Raw genomic sequence first — 18,681 nt, forward strand, 5'->3', positions numbered from 1 at the left:
ACTTATCAATTTATATGATGTTACAAACAACAAACATATAAATATAAAAATATTTCTAAAAATAATAAAAAAATGGAATCTATATTTTCTAAGCAAATGAAAATGGGGAAAAAACAACTCAAAAATAAAAAATAAAAAGGGAGGGGGGGGGGGGGGGGGTTGGGTTGGTGTAGTATGTGTTGTGAAAAAGTAAAAATTTATGGTAAAAAGTAAAAACTCCAAAACTCAAAATATATCAAACTCTACAATTCACAAATTTTTCTTTCTCAATTCAATTGTATTTTTCATCACAAATAAAGACCTATTTATAGATCTCAATTGGAGATAATTCCAAAAATTTAAATACATCATTACTTACATCATCGCACACTTATTATTCAACATTCAACTCTAAATTTCAACATTCAACTATAATAATAATAATAATAATAATAATAATAATAATAAAAATAATAATAATAATAATAATAATATATTTTCAACACTCCCCCTTGTGATGATGACCGTGATATGATGTATGTCTTTATTACGTGTTTTATACTGTCTCATTAAAAACCTTACTAGAAAAAACCTAGTGGGATAAAAACTATAGTACGAAAAAAAGAGTGCAGCAACGTAAACTCCCCCTAATGTTAACCCGAGTGATTCTTCACGTATTCCGTAGATTTCGCATCCCAATGTTATATATATGCTTTCTGAATATTGTCGTAGGAAGCGCCTTTGTGAAGAGATCTGATGAGTTCTCACTTGATTGAATGTAACAGATATCAATATCTTTATTCTTCTCAAGCTCTTGAGTGTAGGCAAAGAACTTTGGGGGGGATATGTTTGGTTCTGTCACTTTTGATGTATCCTTCTTTCATTTGAGCAATACATGCAACATTATCTTCATACAGCATCACAGGCTTCTTGTCTACTGATAATCTATAAGAAGTTTGGATATGTTGTGTCATTGATTTTAGCCAAACACATTCACGACTTGCTTCATGTAGCGCAATAATCTCGGCATGATTTGATGAAGTTCTTACGAGTGTTTGTTTATGTGAACGCCATGAAATTGCAGTGCCTCCACGAGTAAATACATATCCGGTTTGGGAACGTGCCTTATGTGGATCAAATAAATATTCAGCATCAGCATAACCAATTATACTTTGATTGGTGTCTTTTGAGTACAAAAGTCCCAAATCTGTCGTTCCTTGTATATAATAGAATATATGTTTTAATTTCGTTCTCGTGCCTCTTTGTTGGATATGAGCTGAATCTTGCCAATAAATTTACAGCAAAAGATATATCAGGTCTAGTACAATTTTCAAGATACATCAGGGCACCAATGACACTTAGATATGGTACTTTTGGACCAAGAATAATTTTATCATCTTCACATGGACGAAATTGATCTTTTTCTATGTTTTATGATCTTATAACCATTGGAATACTTAATGGATTTGATTTATCCATATTAAAACGTTTAAGGACCTTTTTCTGTATAATTTGTCTGGTGAACAAAAATTCCACATTCTTTTTGTTCGATTTGCAAACCCAGACAGTACTTCGTTTTTCCAAGATTCTTCATTTCGAATTCTTCCTTCAAGTACATCATAACTTCTTGAATTTCCTTATTCGTTCCAATGATGTTTAAATCATCAACATATACAGTAATAATTACACATCCTGATGTTGTTTTCTTGATGAAAACACAAGGGCATATTGGATCATTTACATATCCATTTTTCATCAAGTGCTCACTTAACCGATTATACCACATTCGGCCGGATTGCTTCAACCCATATAATGATCTTTGCAATTTTACAGAATAAAATTCTCTGGGTTTTTAACTTTGTGCTTCAAGCATCTTAAATCCTTAATGGATTTTTATGTATATATCACTATCAAGTGATTCGTATAAGTAAGCTGTAACAATATCCATAAGACACATTTCCAAATTTTCAGACACTGCCAAACTAATCAAATATCGAAACGTAATTGCATCCATAGCAGGAGAATATGTTTCTTCATAATCAATTCCAGGCATTTGAGAAAAACCTTGTGCAACAAGTCTGGCTTTATATCTGACTATTTCATTTTTTCTCATTTCTCTTTCGAATAAAAACTCATTTGTATCCAACAGGTTTTACACCTTTAGGTGTGAGGACTATAGGTCCAAAAACATTGCGTTTATTTAGCGAATCTAATTCAACCTGCATGACATCTTTCCATTTTGTCCAATCATGCCGAGTTTTACATTCACCAAAAGATTTTGGTTCATGATCTTCATTCTCATTTATGATGTCACATGCCACATTATAAGAAAATATCTCATCAATATCTTCTATATCTCTTCGGTTCCATATTGTTCCAGTATAAATATAATTGATAGAGATTTCACGATTCTCGTCAGTTTGTGGTTCTGACAGAACATTTTCATCATCAGGTGTTTCTTCTGGAACACCATTTTCTATTTTGTGATAATCGTGTTTCTCTATGACTTTTCTTTTCCGATGATTTTTATCCTTGAAACCGACTGGCCTTCCACGCTTCAAGCGTTTTATGACATCATGAATGTCTTCAATTTGTTTCTTTGGCAATTCAATTCGAGCAGGGGCATTTACAGCAGGTATATATGATTTTGTTACCCCTTTTGTGTCTACAAATGCATCTGGCATTTGATTTTCAATTCTTTGCAAGTGCACAATTTGCTGTACATCTTTTTCACATTGTTTGGTCCTTGGATACAAATGTAACAATGATGGTACATACCTTGTGATTTCTTTTTCGATGTGTTTCTTTTCTCCCCCTAATATTGGGAAGATTTCTTCATTAAAATGACAATCAGCAAAACGTGCTGTAAACACATCTCCTGTCTGAGGCTCAAGATATTGAATGATTGATTGGCTATCATAACCGATATAAATACCAATTTTTCTTTAAGGACCCTTTTTGATCGTTGAGGTGGTGCAATAGGCACATACACCATACATCCAAAAATTCTCACATGAGAAACATTTGGTTCTTTACCAAATGCAAGCTGCAATGAGGAGAATTTATGATATGCACTTGGTCTGATGAGAATTAATGCCGCAACATATAAAATTGCATGTCCCCATATAAAAATAGTGAGTTTTGTTCTCATAATCATTGGTCTAGCAATCTGTTGTAGACGTTCAATCAATGATTCAGCTAATCCGTTTTGTGTATGAACATGAGCAACAGGATGTTCAACAGTAATTCCCATTGACATACAATAATCATTGAAAGTTTGGGAAGTAAATTCTTCAGCATTATCAAGTCTTATTTTCCTGATTGTATAATCGGGAAATTGATTCCGCAATTTTATTATTTGAGTCATTAGTCTTGCAAATTTCATATTCCGAGTTGACAATAAGCATACATGTGACCATATTCTAGAGGCATCGATCAATATCATAAAATATCGAAAAGGTCCACATGGTGGATAATTGGCCCACAAATATCACCCTGAATACGTTCAAGAAATATGGGTGATTCTGTTTAGATTTTAGCTGGCGATTGTCTTATAATAAGTTTTCCAAGAGAACATACTTTACATTGAAACTTATTATTCTGAAAGATCTTCTGGTCTTTCAATGGATGACCATGTATATTTTCAATAATTTTTCGCATCATTATTGAACCAGGATGTCCCAATCGATCATGCCAATTGGTTAATATTGAAGAACTATTAACCACCATATTTGATTCGATTGGCCTTATATGTGTATAATGCAATCCAGTAGGGAGCATTGATAATTTTTCAACAACATATTTCTTTCCTGATTTATATGTGGTGAGACACATATATTTCTGATTTCCATCAGTTATCGTCTCAGTATCATACCCATGAGAATATATGTCATTAAAACTCAACAAATTTCTTTTTGATTTTGGTGAATATAAAACATCATTTATCAAAAATTTTGTACCATTAGGTAACAAAAAATGTGTTTTTCCACAACCTTCAATCAAGTCTACAGGACCTGATATTGTATTCACCATTTTTTTTTTGGTTTTAATTCCAAGAAATATCTTTTATCTCGGAGAATAGTGTGCGTTGTACCACTATCGGGTATGCAAACTTCCATGGAATTATTTTTTTGTTTAGCTTTGCTCATACCGTTTGTGACCATTGGGGGTAAGGAAAAAAAACGAGTATGTGTTGAATAAAAATTAGTGATAATCATGTGATGCATATAATGATAATCATAATTAAATAATTATGTATATCATATCACATTATTATAAGGTCGATTTCATAGACATCCTTTTATATAATAATATGAGATTATACGAATATGGTTAGTATATAAATACACAATAACATATCACGTTATTATAAGGACGGTGCCATAGACATCTTTTTATATAATAACATGAAATTATATATTAATATAGCTAGTTTATATACATAATAAATATATATAATATCACGTTATTATAAGGTCGGTGTCATAGACATCCTTTTGTATAATAACATGAAATTATATATTAATAAAGTTAGTATATATACATAATAAATATATATCATATCACGTTATTATAAGATCGGTGTCATAGACATTCTTTTATATAATAACATGAAATTATATATTAATATAATTAGTATATATACACATTAAAAATATATAAATAGTAAAATAAAAATTCTTACTTGTTGAATATTTTTGCCTTTTCCTTGTGTTTTAGAGCTTTGGAAATTTTACGAAACCTTCGAGCGATTGTGCTGATAACGTGTTGTGAAAAAGTAAAAATTTATGGTAAAAATTAAAAACTCCAAAACTCAAAATATATCAAACTCTGTACAGTTCACAAATTTTTCTCTCTCAATTCAATTATATTTTTCATCACAAATGAAGACCTATTTATAGATCTCAATTGGAGATAATTCCAAAAATTTAAATACATCATTACCTACATCATCACACACTTATTATTTAACATTCAACTCTAAATTTCAACATTCAACTATAATAATAATAATAATAATAATAATAATAATAATAATAATAATAATAATAATAATATATTTTCAACTGATGAACTTGCTAACGTTAAATTTTATTATATGTTTAAAATGTATTAATAGCAATTTAATATTTTATGAAAATACATATTTTACACAATTACTCCCAAATCTAGGTGATGGGGCCCTGCATTGCAATATCAGAATTCAGAAGGAAAACAATTCATATTCAGAAGGTTAAATAACATATATTATCAGAACTCAGAAGTTTGTTTTGAAGCTATCGTGTTAGAGCATGTACAAGGATGTGAGGAAGTTGGTGTGGTCAAGTTGGTAACTTGATCGCATGATGATGTCAGCGTTGATAACTTCATTGTACGTTTCTACAATGGTGAGGTGATGTTGTAGTGGTGATGTTGAAATATTATTTTTTTAATCTATTTAAATTATGTTTTTAAAACATATTAAAAATACAATTAAGAAATTAAAAATATACATAATTAAATTTAATAATTACATGATAAAAATGAACATAAATATAAAAAATTAAATATTATTATTTAATTATATTTAATATTTTTAAACATAATAAAATTGAACATAAATATAATGAATTTAAAATACACATAATTAAAATTTAAAACTTACTTGAAATATAAAATCACTCGAAATAAAGATTACACGCAATAACAAAATACAAAGAATAAAAAAAAGACAATAAATTTAAAAGGATTACAACCGAATAAAATATAATGAGATAGCACTGAAATAAATTACTAATTGAATCTTTTTCGAAGAATTTGTTCTTGCATCTTCATGTAGTACTAACGTTGAATGTCAGTGAGCCTTGGATCGTTAACATCTTTTTCCATGATTCGATTTTCTTGTTCTCTCTCCATTCTTTCTTGCTCCCTCACCCTCATCTCGTGTTCCATCATCCTCATTTCGAACTTTTTTTTCCATATTTTGAGCCATTGTTGCATAATGCTCTTTTGTCAAAGCAGTCCTCTCTTCATCCTTTTTTTTTTTCTACTTCATGTATTGTTTTCAAAATTTCCACCATGTTTGTATCTTTCGATCCTTCTCCTCTCATTGCCCTTTTGAAGGCCTTCCGTCCCATCGGCCTGGTGGTTTTGCTCACTTCTTGCACATCATCTCCTTCTTCGTCGGTTTGTGTGTTAGATGGTGTGGAGAAAGGAGATGGAGATGATTCACCCTCAATATTCTTAAGCTTCTTCGTAGCATTCGTCGAACCTCCTACGAATTTATCGAACGACCATATCTTCCATTTTGGTTGATCCTTCAACACTAACCAAGCATTCTCATCAGACCATGGATGGTTATGATCTTGTTCGTACATCGTTTGAGCTAGAGCATACTAAACAAAACAAAAAAAAAACAAGTTCGAAAATGTTGAATTTAAATTTAAAAAAATTATGAATTCATACCTTCATATCAAATGAAGATCCGCTTTGGTTGAGTGCTTCAAGTTCACTTATTTTGTTTTGGAAGGCGAACACTGGTTTTGAAACATCATTCCAATGTTGCCGCATGTTGTCCGGTGAGCGTATTTTCCATCCATTTGGTAACTCATGGTTATATTCATTCCAAACCAATCCCCAAAAACTCGAGTTGCTTTGATCATTGCCAAGTGCCGGATTGGTTGAAGCATTGCACCATGACTTTGCAAGACGTTCATCTTCAACCTTCGTCCAAGGTTTCCTTCTAATGCTTTCACCATCATCGCCAACGACAATATTTTTTCCTTTTCTTCTAGATTTAGTAGACGGGGCTTCAAAGGTAGGAGGCGATATTTCGATGGATTTTGGAAGAATTGAGTTTGGTTGAACATAAAACTCAACATTTGCTCGTCGGTGAATTGAGAATTATTTGGTGAAGGAGTATTGAGATCATTATTTTTTCATGAATCCATTTTCGAAATTGGATTGAAAATATAATGAAAGTTGGAGAATATAGAATTTTTGGAATTCAAGTAGTAGAAATTGTGAATTTTATGAGATGCATCCAAACCTATTTATAGAAGAATGCTTGAATTTGAAAAATATTACCGTTTGTACTTTTTCAGAATATAAAAAAAAAAAATCAGATTTTATTAAATTTTTTTTAATTTTTAATATTTTTTTTTTAAAAAAATAGTTTGGGATTGATCTGGCCGTTGATCTTCAACGGCCAGATCATCCCAACCATTTTTTTTTTAAACTTACTTCTTTTTTTTTTTTAAGATCAAAGGACCAGATTTTTCTGGCCCTTTGATCTTCAAACGGCCAGAAAGATCTGGCTGTTTATTTAAATTTTTTTTTTTTATTAAATGGTGGGCTTCTCCGCGCGGGGCCCACCATTTTGACCGCACGCGGAAACTTCCGCGTGCGGTATCCTCGCCCCTTGGAGGGGCAAGGTGATGAAGTGGGCCGGTCAAGTGGGCTTGATCGCTCCACTTGACCGGCCCTTGTACATGCTCTTATCAGATGAGTATAGACTAGTACTCAGCGACGGGTCCATGTAAGGTCCAGGGGGCATGCCACCCTCGCTCAATATTTTTTTTTTTGAACTATTATTATATTACTTCTATTATTAATATTTAATAAAATAAAAAGTCATATAGGTAAATTAAAAGTCATATTGGTATTATATATTGAAACAAAAACACTTAGTAACTTATCAATTAACTGTATCATGATTTTTTATGAATTGATGATAATATTTTAAAGTTTTTGTTCATCTTTTAGTTGATATAAATTATAATTTAATATAAATTGTGTCCAATAACGTAACCAATTTTTTATTTCTACTCCGACTAAAATTTTCTAAGATGTTTATTTTTTTATGAGTTGAGCTTGTATCTATTTATTTTTAAAATTGTTCCGGGTTATTGTAAAATTAGACTAAATTTAATGTATAAAAATGAAAAAATTGGGTCAACGGACTACCGCCAAAGCTGAACAACTTGACTCCGTCTTTGATTGTGCCCTCCTGAATAAAATTTATGAGTTTGTCCCTTGATTTACTCCGTGGTCAATGTGCACAACTGATACATTTCAGTGCACATTGACATTGAATAAATTACATTCATACATACGAGTTTTTTTATGATGCCCAACACTATATGCCCACTTCATGCCTACCATGTACAATAGATGAGTTGACCGGTACAATAGATGAATTGACTTGTACATGATGGGCATGAAGTGAGCATATAGTGTTGGACATCATAAAAAAACTCTCATACATACATACATACACGTGTACTAGTATTTTTTGTATGCGAAGCGTTTATATATATAAATTTTACGTGACATTAATTTTCGTGTAAATTTTATGATGACTCGATTAAATAAATATTTAAAATTTTAGATAAAAATAAAATAATATTTAGTAATGTAAAAAATTATTAAGTGTAAAAAAAAATCCCATATCATATGTCTGATTATGCTTCAGTTGCTATCAGAATTTTATTATTTTTTCGCTCATTGATTCATAAAAATTTTGTTTGCATTCCCTAGACCCAAAAATCATTTTCGAAGTGATGAAATAAGTATAACAAATAAAAATCGGGTTAAAATATATGAAATTTGAGTACTAACTATTTCAAATATGTTATAAAAACAGGTTTTCTTGGTATAAATATTTGTGTTATATTTCCTCTAAAAATAAAAATATAAATCATGATTTTGTACTCAATTTGAAACAATTTATACCATAAATATATAAATCAATACGTAAATTTAATATTTATGTACTCAAATATAATAAATTAGTGCACACAAATTGTTAATTTTCGTGGTTTTAAAATTACTAATGTACGTACTAGCTAATAATGAATAAGTGCTTTAATATAAATATTTTGTATACAAATATGTTTGTACAGTAAGTTTGACATTAATAAAATTGTTCCAATGTTGTACTCAAAATATTAAATTTGTACCATATCTGAAATTGTTAGTACTCAAATATAATATATTTAATATTTATATCTTTATCCATGAAAAAATATATGGGACTAGGCAGTTCAAACGAAATTATGTGACATGTGGACTGAATCAGTGAATCTTAATTCATATTTGATATTAGTGGCTGAATCTCAATGGTGATAATCAGTTTGGGTGATGGTTTCAAGAATGTTTGAAAACCAATATGAAAATTTTAACATTTTTATTTATTAAAATAATATATTACATTATTCTAATTCGAAAATAAACTCGTTCCATCAGCATGAACATACGTTCATCTAACAAAAATATCAAAAATAAGTTAGTCTATTTTTTTCTTTGATTATTTTTATACGTGATACAATAACTATCTCTGCTAAATAGAGTAATTAAAACGTAATACTTAAACAACTGTGTAGTTTAAAAGATTTAAGATACACCGTTATATCAACCATAAAAGTTTATATTTTTCTTTTTGTTTGTTAGTATTATTTTGTTGTAGTGTTGAGTGCTTATAACATATGATTGAAAGTATTACTAAGATCAAATTTTAACTACTTAAATACCAAAATAGAACAATTTTCCGGAATGAATTGGACTACGTTTGATTTTTCTTCCCCATTTATATATGGGTACACTTATTTTTAGATCTCCAATTTCATTTGTTTAGATAAATATAACAAAAACGAAATGACTCATCTACATATAATAAAATATGCTTTATTGAATCAATTAGGTAAAGAATGAGTGAATTTAGTAGTCATTACTTCATAAATATTGTTATTCAAAACTATTTTCTAAATTTTTTCATTAAATTATTGATTAAAATATAATAATAGAAATATTATATATATATATATATATATATATATATTTCTGGAAGTTTTAATATATAATGTAAGATCTAACACTGGTCTCTTTACCAAAATTTATAGCTGGTGGTAACAGTGCAACTCAAACTTTTTAAACAGTACAACAACTCAAGCTCCATGGTTCGATCGCTCTAACCAGCAGGGACAATTATTGCACCCAACAATCTTCCTCACAATAATTGCACTCATTGTCAATGGGAATCGAATTCATGACCTTGACTTTGTTACCAATTGTAGGACCGAGTGCTTGATGCTTTACCAAAATCTGTAACTGGTGCTAACGGTGCAACTCAAATATTTTAAACCACGCAACAGCCCAAATATCATGATTTGATCGCTCTATGTTGAGGAATTTAAAGTGAATAATCTGTCCACTCAAATCTTTTAAATCAAGCTGCATCTTCTCAGCCTCAACTACTGCAATCTCAAGACAGGCTCGAACATAAAATGGATAATCTGTCCACTCAAGTTCAGATTTTGCAGGGGACGAAGAATGATAGTTTTCATGTGATCATGACCAACCAGAACAAGAAATTATCTTCTGTTGCACATCAAATTCTTATTAATCAAACCAGTTCTTCTCAAGCTACTAAACCACGAGGAGGTCATCAGGGCCAGTCTAGCAGACAAAATCCTACCAGTCTAGGACCCAAAACTTATAGACATCCATCTAGTCACCGATAAGAGTTCAGCATCGATTATTTTATCTACACTTGTCTGTCGGATTATCTCTTTTGAAGATATTAATGAAATTTTCTCAAGAAAAATGATCTACATCGTATCTTTGTGTTTGTCAAAAAGGGAAAAACAATTCAGTTAAAAGTTAAAGATTCTTTGCTAAAATACAAACAATTCAAGTGCTAAGTTTTGTCAAACACCAAAAAGAGAAAAATTGTTGAGGAAGTCATTAAGTAAAATCGCATAGCCAAACTGCACCACTAAACTGAACTGCGCAAAATTGGTTAAGTAAACAGATCTCGACCCAAACTGCTAAATGGACAAAACAATTTACTTACCCAGATTGCTTAGCCAAGCAGTTTCCCTACCCAAACTGCACATGTCACCGAACTGCTTTCATCACAAAACTGAAGTACGTATAGTCAGTCTACCAACATTTCGGGAATAATCGGTTAATGTCAGTCTATCTCAAAACTGAAGTTCAAGGTAGAGTTGGACAGTCATCATCTTCACCAGCAAATCCCGTGATCAATTCTAAATCTTTCCGGTAATATTTTAAGAAGAAATGATGGGGAGAGACGAGTTGTAGGGAGGAAGCATATTCATGGTGGTCTGAGTTACTACTACTGCCTTTGTTTTTGGCATGTGGCTCCATGAATTCCATATATATATATATATTTGGTTTCTTTACTGGATTGTTCAAGAAATTTTTTTTGGGCGCTCTAAATTAGTTAACATATTAGTATTTATGTTGATCTGTGGGGGAAATCTTAGGTGCTTCTTTGCATCAATTTTGTAGGATTATCGAAGGAATTTCCTAATTTTGTGACGGGCTCCAGGCTTTGTTTAATGATATAATTCTAATTCTATGTCCTTTGTTCAATTATCTTCTTGATGAATTAGGATTTTGTTTTGCCTTTGACTTGTGTATTATCTATGATATTGAGCGTTGGGAATATGGGTCCTTCTTTGGTTCTATTGTAAGACTCTTGTGCCAACATCGATGGTGGTTGATCTATCCTTGTGTCCATATCAACAATTGACATGATGCTAGAAGACTGGTCCACAAAAGTAAAACATCTTTACAAGTGATACCTGAAGATGTGACCAGTGTTTACTGGTGAGGAGGTCATATGCTTTTCTGCGTGGGTTTAAGTTTTGTGTTGGATTTGACGTATCCTGCTAATGAGATGCCATTGAGTACTTTATTGATTTATCTGTCAAATTAGAAGTTCAGTTTTCTAGCATGAGAATATGTTTCTATTGATGCTATATTATCAACCCCTTTTCCCTGCAAATGGTGAATTATTTGTTATGTCTTAGTGGGGAGGACTAAAGGTGGGAGCTCGAGCAGAGGGAAGTCCGAGGATCATATTTTAGCATGAAATTTGAGTTTTTATGTAACGAGGCAACAATTTCCATATGTTACTTTATTTTGGGTTGCAACAATTCTATACTTGGTATTTTCAAGCTCATTGCATTAGATACATTTTTACAACGTCGAATTTCTGGGTTGAGAAAGTGTTGTATTCAGCCTACACTCTTATTTGACTTATCTGTTATACTTGGCTCGGTTGGATTTATTACATTTTTATAATGAAGTGAAATAAAAAATATAGAAAACTATGCCAAGACTACATTGTTATAATCATCGTACCCATTTTTTCAACGTTTCTTTTTGCCTAATTCACGAGCAGTAGATATTGTGTTTCTAATTCATGAACATCACTCAAACTACATGGGGTCTCTAAAATCCAACTTTCCTCATATATATATATATATATATATATATATATGTATATATATATGCACCATCCATAAAATACTTGAGTCACTAGCTACATGATAAAGTTTCTCATATTTATGAGCAAAAGAGAAAGGGAAATTCACCACCACAGCATAATTAAAGAATATGATCTGCACAGAATCCTGCTTGAAGATGAAATAGAACTAAAATTCACCACCACATCATAATTAATGAACTCAAATTATTGGAATTAAAAACAAAAAGCACAAAACAATATGCAAAAAAAAAAAAAAAAAAACCACAAAAGAAGCCACATTCATCACCAAATCTGGAAATGAAACACTGGTTCGATGAAACCAAAATATTTTTTCGAGTAGACAATAGAAATTACATAGTCTTGCGTTATAGAACGAACGCTACAAATCCAAGTCAAAGATACACGAGGATATCTAATAGGCAATGATTTCTAGAGATTTTACTAGTTGTTTAATGTCTTCCACTATCCCTGCAACCATCAATTCATGATCGCAGTTCTCATTTTCTAAATCTAAAAGTAAATCTTTTAGTTGAGCTAAATTTTCAGCTTCATTGGATTTTCTGTTTAAAGATGCGTAGAAGTTGCACGTGAAATTTCTTCGCGATATGTAAATGAAGCAGATGTGTGTTGTTTCTCTATATATGCACGAAAAGCTTTTGATGCTTCATTTTTGCTCCAAAATGATCTATGAGAAGCACCTCTAAATTTGTTGACTTGACTATGAGCTTCTTCCCATGTCTCGTATACACCAGGTTTATGCCTAATGAAGACAACATAAATTTTTTCCTACAATTCACAAAAAAATTAAAATCGATATTAATTAATTTATATTAAAAAAAATGTATGATTACAATAAAAGAAAACTTTAAATTCAAGGGTTCACCACTATTTTAGGAAATAGATCTATATCGATATCCTAATTTAACGCAACAAAAAAAAAAAACTGAATGTTATTAATAATCAATCAATATGACAAATATATGCCATTAACCTAAAAAAATTGAATGTGCAAGACAAATTTACACATAAAAGTATGTTCTGAATGTGAAATTAATTTGCATGATGTTGCGCTTTTATTCTTATTTGCAGTTTGCACAAATCAAGCACCAATATAATTTAATTTAGTGCACAAGGGGCGTAACTTTTGCTTCCACGGATGAATAAATACTGATATAATAAGTGAATATGTTCCTGGAATTAAAGAAGTCATGTTGTTCAACTAGCACAAACCATTGTATTCCATACAACAACACCAAGAACATAAACAAATCACCAACCACTTTTTAGTGAAGGAAAAAAACTATAAATAAAGTCATTGCTTATATACATAAAAAAAGTCAACGCAACGCACTGGTTCTATGTATGAATTTATGAAAAGGAAAACTAAAAGGGGAAAAAGGGAAATCATCTCCACCCTTTATCTTGTTTAACATACAACACACGAACGGACAAAGTCATGCATTCAAATTGAAGTGAAAAAGGAAAAATAAAAAAGTAATAAAAATTTCGAGAATAATCAATTTATACATAATTAAGGACCTTGAAACCAAGAGAAAACTAGCATTGGTTCTATCTATGAATTTAGGGAAGGGAAAACTAAAAATATTGGTGAATTCGAGACCGTGCTAGGATTGGTGAAAAGAGTTAAACTTGAAAATCGATTCGAAAACAAGTGTTCATGGTTACCTTGACCCTGCGAGTATTGGTGAATAGAGCTAATGACAAGCTTCAAAGCTGTGGAATTTTGCAGATGATTGGTGGACGCCGATTTTCACAAGGGAGAATTATGGCTTGAGCAGAGGAATTAGGAATGAGCTCTATTCTTGGAGAAGCGTAATTATTCGACATTCTTAGTTAAAATCTAACTCCAAATTGACGGAAAACAAAATGAGTAAAAAAATGTAAAAATATGGGACTAAAATGGGTCACTAAATTGATATGTATGGGGACCTCGGGTGCTAATCTCAACTCTTAATCACAATTAGTATTAATTTGATAATTAAACAACATGGCTTACAAAAATCAATCTGATCAAGCAAGAAAAAAAGTAAGCCAAAGTTTTTTGTTTTAAAAAAAAAATGGGCGGGGGTGCGCCCAACCTGGCAGAGAATTTTTCTCGTCAGGGCGCGGGTGCGCTCAAACGGGCAGAACAATTCTCACTTTTACTCTTCTGCTGTCAAATGCCACTTCTGATGTACTTTCAACAATCAAACACCTCAAATCCATTCTAAGGCGATCTATATACTTGATTTAAGGTAGAACATGAAGTTCAAAACATGCAAATCTCATACACGATTCTAGAAATACAAAACAACAAGTCCAAGTCTAGTTTTCAATTCTCAAAACCTAACTAAATATTTTTATACATAAATTTTGACGGCAACTCTACTTCTTCTTAACCCAAGTCTCCACTTCTAAATCTTTAAATCTCAAGTAATCCAAGTCCCGTCTGACTCGCTCCTGCCTCACCTATTGCAATGCACACATACAAAGACAAAGCAATAGCCGGATAACTCCGGTGAGAAATATATCTCAATATGAACGACATGTATTTAAAGCATATAAGCATAACAAGTTCATGTAATTCATGTCATAGATCATCTCTATATCAAATGCATATAAACATATAGACACCTACCATTCTTGCATTGACAACCATAAATATTTTTCTATAGCTTGAGCCATAGCAAAACACATGACCTCAAAACATATCATAACTCAACATAGCTAAGAATTCTAATTTCTTAGATTCAACTCTGATAAACATGTAATCTCATATCATATCCTATCTTGACAAGCAATAACCCACTCCACATTTAGCACATCAAGTTCTTGACATAATACAATGCATGTTGAATTTCAAAGGGGTTTAAAGTCTTAGACTCAAATATGAGAAATAGATTCTTTTGGGATCCCGGGAGAGAAGAACACAACCACTCTCCCACCTACTCTCCCATTCGAGGTGGCGTTGAGTTTTTTTTCCCGGACTTTGGCCCACTATATTGAGATTATGGCAATAGGAGTCGATCTACATCCTATGTTCCTCGATATACGTCCAAACATCCGTATTTTTTCGGCGGATCTGCAATTCAAAATCTCAAAGGAATAGTTTGCTCAAGATGAATGCAACATAATCTAGAAGCATAAGATCGACGCCAACATAATCTATAACAATTCTTTCACAATTAATAGATGCATAACAAATCTATAAGCATCTAGGTATATCAACAAGACATACTCAAACTCAAAGATCATATTCTAAATACATCAAATCATGTAATAGCAAATATTCATACAAGTATGTGATTTAGGAAACTCGAAGTCGCAATCGATCTCGAGTTTCTTTCCTATCTTGTCTAATGTCTATTCATACCTTTCGATCTCGATTCTAAAGCATTTAAACCTTGTGAATCTTTAATCAACTTGTCCAATTCTGCTCATTCAATCTTGCTAGTCGAAGACTTGATTGCTTCGAACTTCGTTTCAACTTCAACGACTCGAATTCTTCGACTCGAGTTCGATAACTTCAACTCTAACCTGAAATGAAGTATTATAAAACTCAATACCATCTTTAAATCTCATCAATCTAAAAAAACTACAATACTTGATCGATCAATCAAAACTCAAACCGACGGCGTAACGATTCGAAACAGGCAATTCCAAAAACATAATCATCAATATATAAGCCATTTAAACTTGATATCATCATCATTTCTTCAACATAATCTTGAAATCCAGCAGCATATATTTTTAAAAATTTGAAAATACTTTGAAAAATTGTAAACATGCTCAAACGACGATCTTTTCTCGATCCGACTTAGATATGCTATCGTCGTATATACTAGAAGATATTTATACAATCAAATCGTAAATCTAACAAAATCATAAAAATCTAAACATCATAGAACTTCATAATAATTACGTCTAAATGTAGTCTTCGACGCCGTGATCGCAAATATATGATCAATCTGAAATTCTATCGGGCGGATTGAATTTAATCAAAACGTGAAATGAAGAAATCGACTTCTTCCTATTCTTTCCTTCATTTATCTCGACTTTCTGCTGCTGAAATCTGATGGTGAATACACGTTCTACCCTTTATGCCATGTGTATCCCACTTTCCTTGGCTAATTTCACTTTGGTTCCCGAATTTCTTACTATTTGCAATTCAGTCCTTATTCAATATATTGCTTCTAATTGAGTCCTCCTTATTTCTAATCTCGAAATTTAAATCTTAAATACAATAAATATTAAATTCAAATATTTTAATATTTTAATTAAAGAATCCCGATATTAAAATCTTAATATCCAAAAATTCTCAAATTAAATATTTTCAACTTGAAATTTAAATCTCTAATTCCGAAAATTAATAACTTAATATTTTCGGGGCCTTACAATTATTCCCCTCTAAGATATGATTTCGTCCTCGAAATTGCATTCAATATTAGTATCAAATATGATAGACTGAATGATTGCTTGAAGAAATACTCACTTCAATCATGCAGCTCTGAATCTCTTATCTCACATATTGATCTATCTCTTAGGTTATTTCTTCCAATTCTATGTCTATTCTCTTGTACTTTGATTACCCGAGGAGAATGCTCTCCGAGCTTTTTCTCTTCCCAATCAAGGATCTGTCGAATACTCGACTTAGCTTAGAATCTTATCAAACTCTGTCTCATCTGACTGAAGTACATAGGAAGAATCTGACTGATACTTCCTTAGCTTAGACACTTGGAACATCTCCGATCTATCTTATAGAACTGAAAAGAATTAATCTGTAAGTGAAATCACTAACTCTGTCTGAGATCTTATACAGTGCAATCAGCTTCGGTGACAACTTGTTTCTCTTTCTAAATAGTTCTATGCTCTGAAAAGGACATGTCTCAAGTCTACCCTGTCCTTCTGCTTACAACTTTGAGATCTGTATCTATCATTCACATTCTTAATCTGTATATCTTACACTGCCCTTCTTCTAGTTTGGATTGATCTTCGCTTTCTTTGTCCTCTTTCCAATTAAATCTAGCCCGATAACTAAGGCCTCTGAAATGTTATCCCAAATAAAGGGAAATTATATCTCTCTTATCTTCTAATGATTCTAAAACAACTATCTCTATATCTATCTAATAGCTGTTGGTAATAAAATTAAATAAGTGACAATAAATCTTGTCAACTAGTGCTTAGATCTAGCACTACATGTAGTAGCCCATACCCAAAATTAGTGCTTAAGTGCCAATCAATCCAATAAATCATGTTAGTTAAGTTAAACGTGATTAAGGAAACTCTTAATGGATTAACAGAGTTCGGACGGCACAACGTGCTACATACCAGGGCCCGGCCTGTATTTGTTATCTGATTCTTGGCCTCTAGTCAGTATGCGGTACACTTGCATTCATGTATTTATATAATACGGTATACTCATACTCTCGTGCGGAGCATTTTATGTTCACGTCTCGTACCTTGTGTATCTGGAAACCCTATTCCATGGGGCAGGTTTGCGATTGGATGAGGCGGGTGGATCCAGGAAGGGCTAGGAAGTGGACGGCTAGTTGGGATTTTTCCTCGGTTATTTTATGTTATTTTTGGATAATACAATATTTCGATTTGGTTGTATAAGCTATTTGGGTAATTGTAGTTTCCTTTCCTTGGGATTATATTAATGTTTATTGCTTCCGCAATTTATTCTGGATTATTGTTTTAATTAATTTAATTGCATGCTTAAGTTTCTGATTAGTAGGTGATCTCGGTAAGATCTTGGCTGTGCTTAATTGGTCGTGTCCGAAGACGGTTGCTGAGATCCGTAGTTTTCTAGGTCTAGCAGGATATTATCGTTGCTTCATTTTGAACTTCCCACAGCTAGCTCGACCGTTGACGCAGTTTACCCGCAAGGGTGTTGATTTCGAGTGGTCCTCCGAGTGTGAGGAGAATTTTTGTGAGATTCGACGGCGGTTGATTTCTTCGTCGGTGTTGGCATTACCTTCAGGATCTGGAGGGTATGTGGTGTACACAGATGCTTCTTTTCAGGGGTTAGGTTGTGTTCTGACTCAGAACGGGCATGTGATCGCATATGATTCTAGACAGTTGAAGGTCCACGAGGATAATTATCCGGTTCATGATTTGGAGTTGGCAACTATTGTATTCGCTTTGAAGATCTGAAGCCATTATCTATATGGCGAGAGGTTTGAGATCTTCACCGACCACAAGAGTCTCAAGTATTTGTTTACTCAGGAGGAGTTGAACATAAGACAAAGGTGTTGGATGGACTTGCTTAAGGACTATGATTGCGAGATTAAGTACCATCCAGGAGCTGTTAATCTCACTGCTGATGCCTTGATTAGCAAGGTGCAATTATCCGTACTTCAGACTTGTTCGATGTCTCGTGAGATCGAGGCTTGTTGTTCTTCAGGATATACCTTCAAGCACAA

This window comes from Henckelia pumila, chromosome 2 (genome assembly GCF_033568475.1).
Source record: "Henckelia pumila isolate YLH828 chromosome 2, ASM3356847v2, whole genome shotgun sequence".
NCBI lineage: Eukaryota > Viridiplantae > Streptophyta > Magnoliopsida > Lamiales > Gesneriaceae > Henckelia > Henckelia pumila.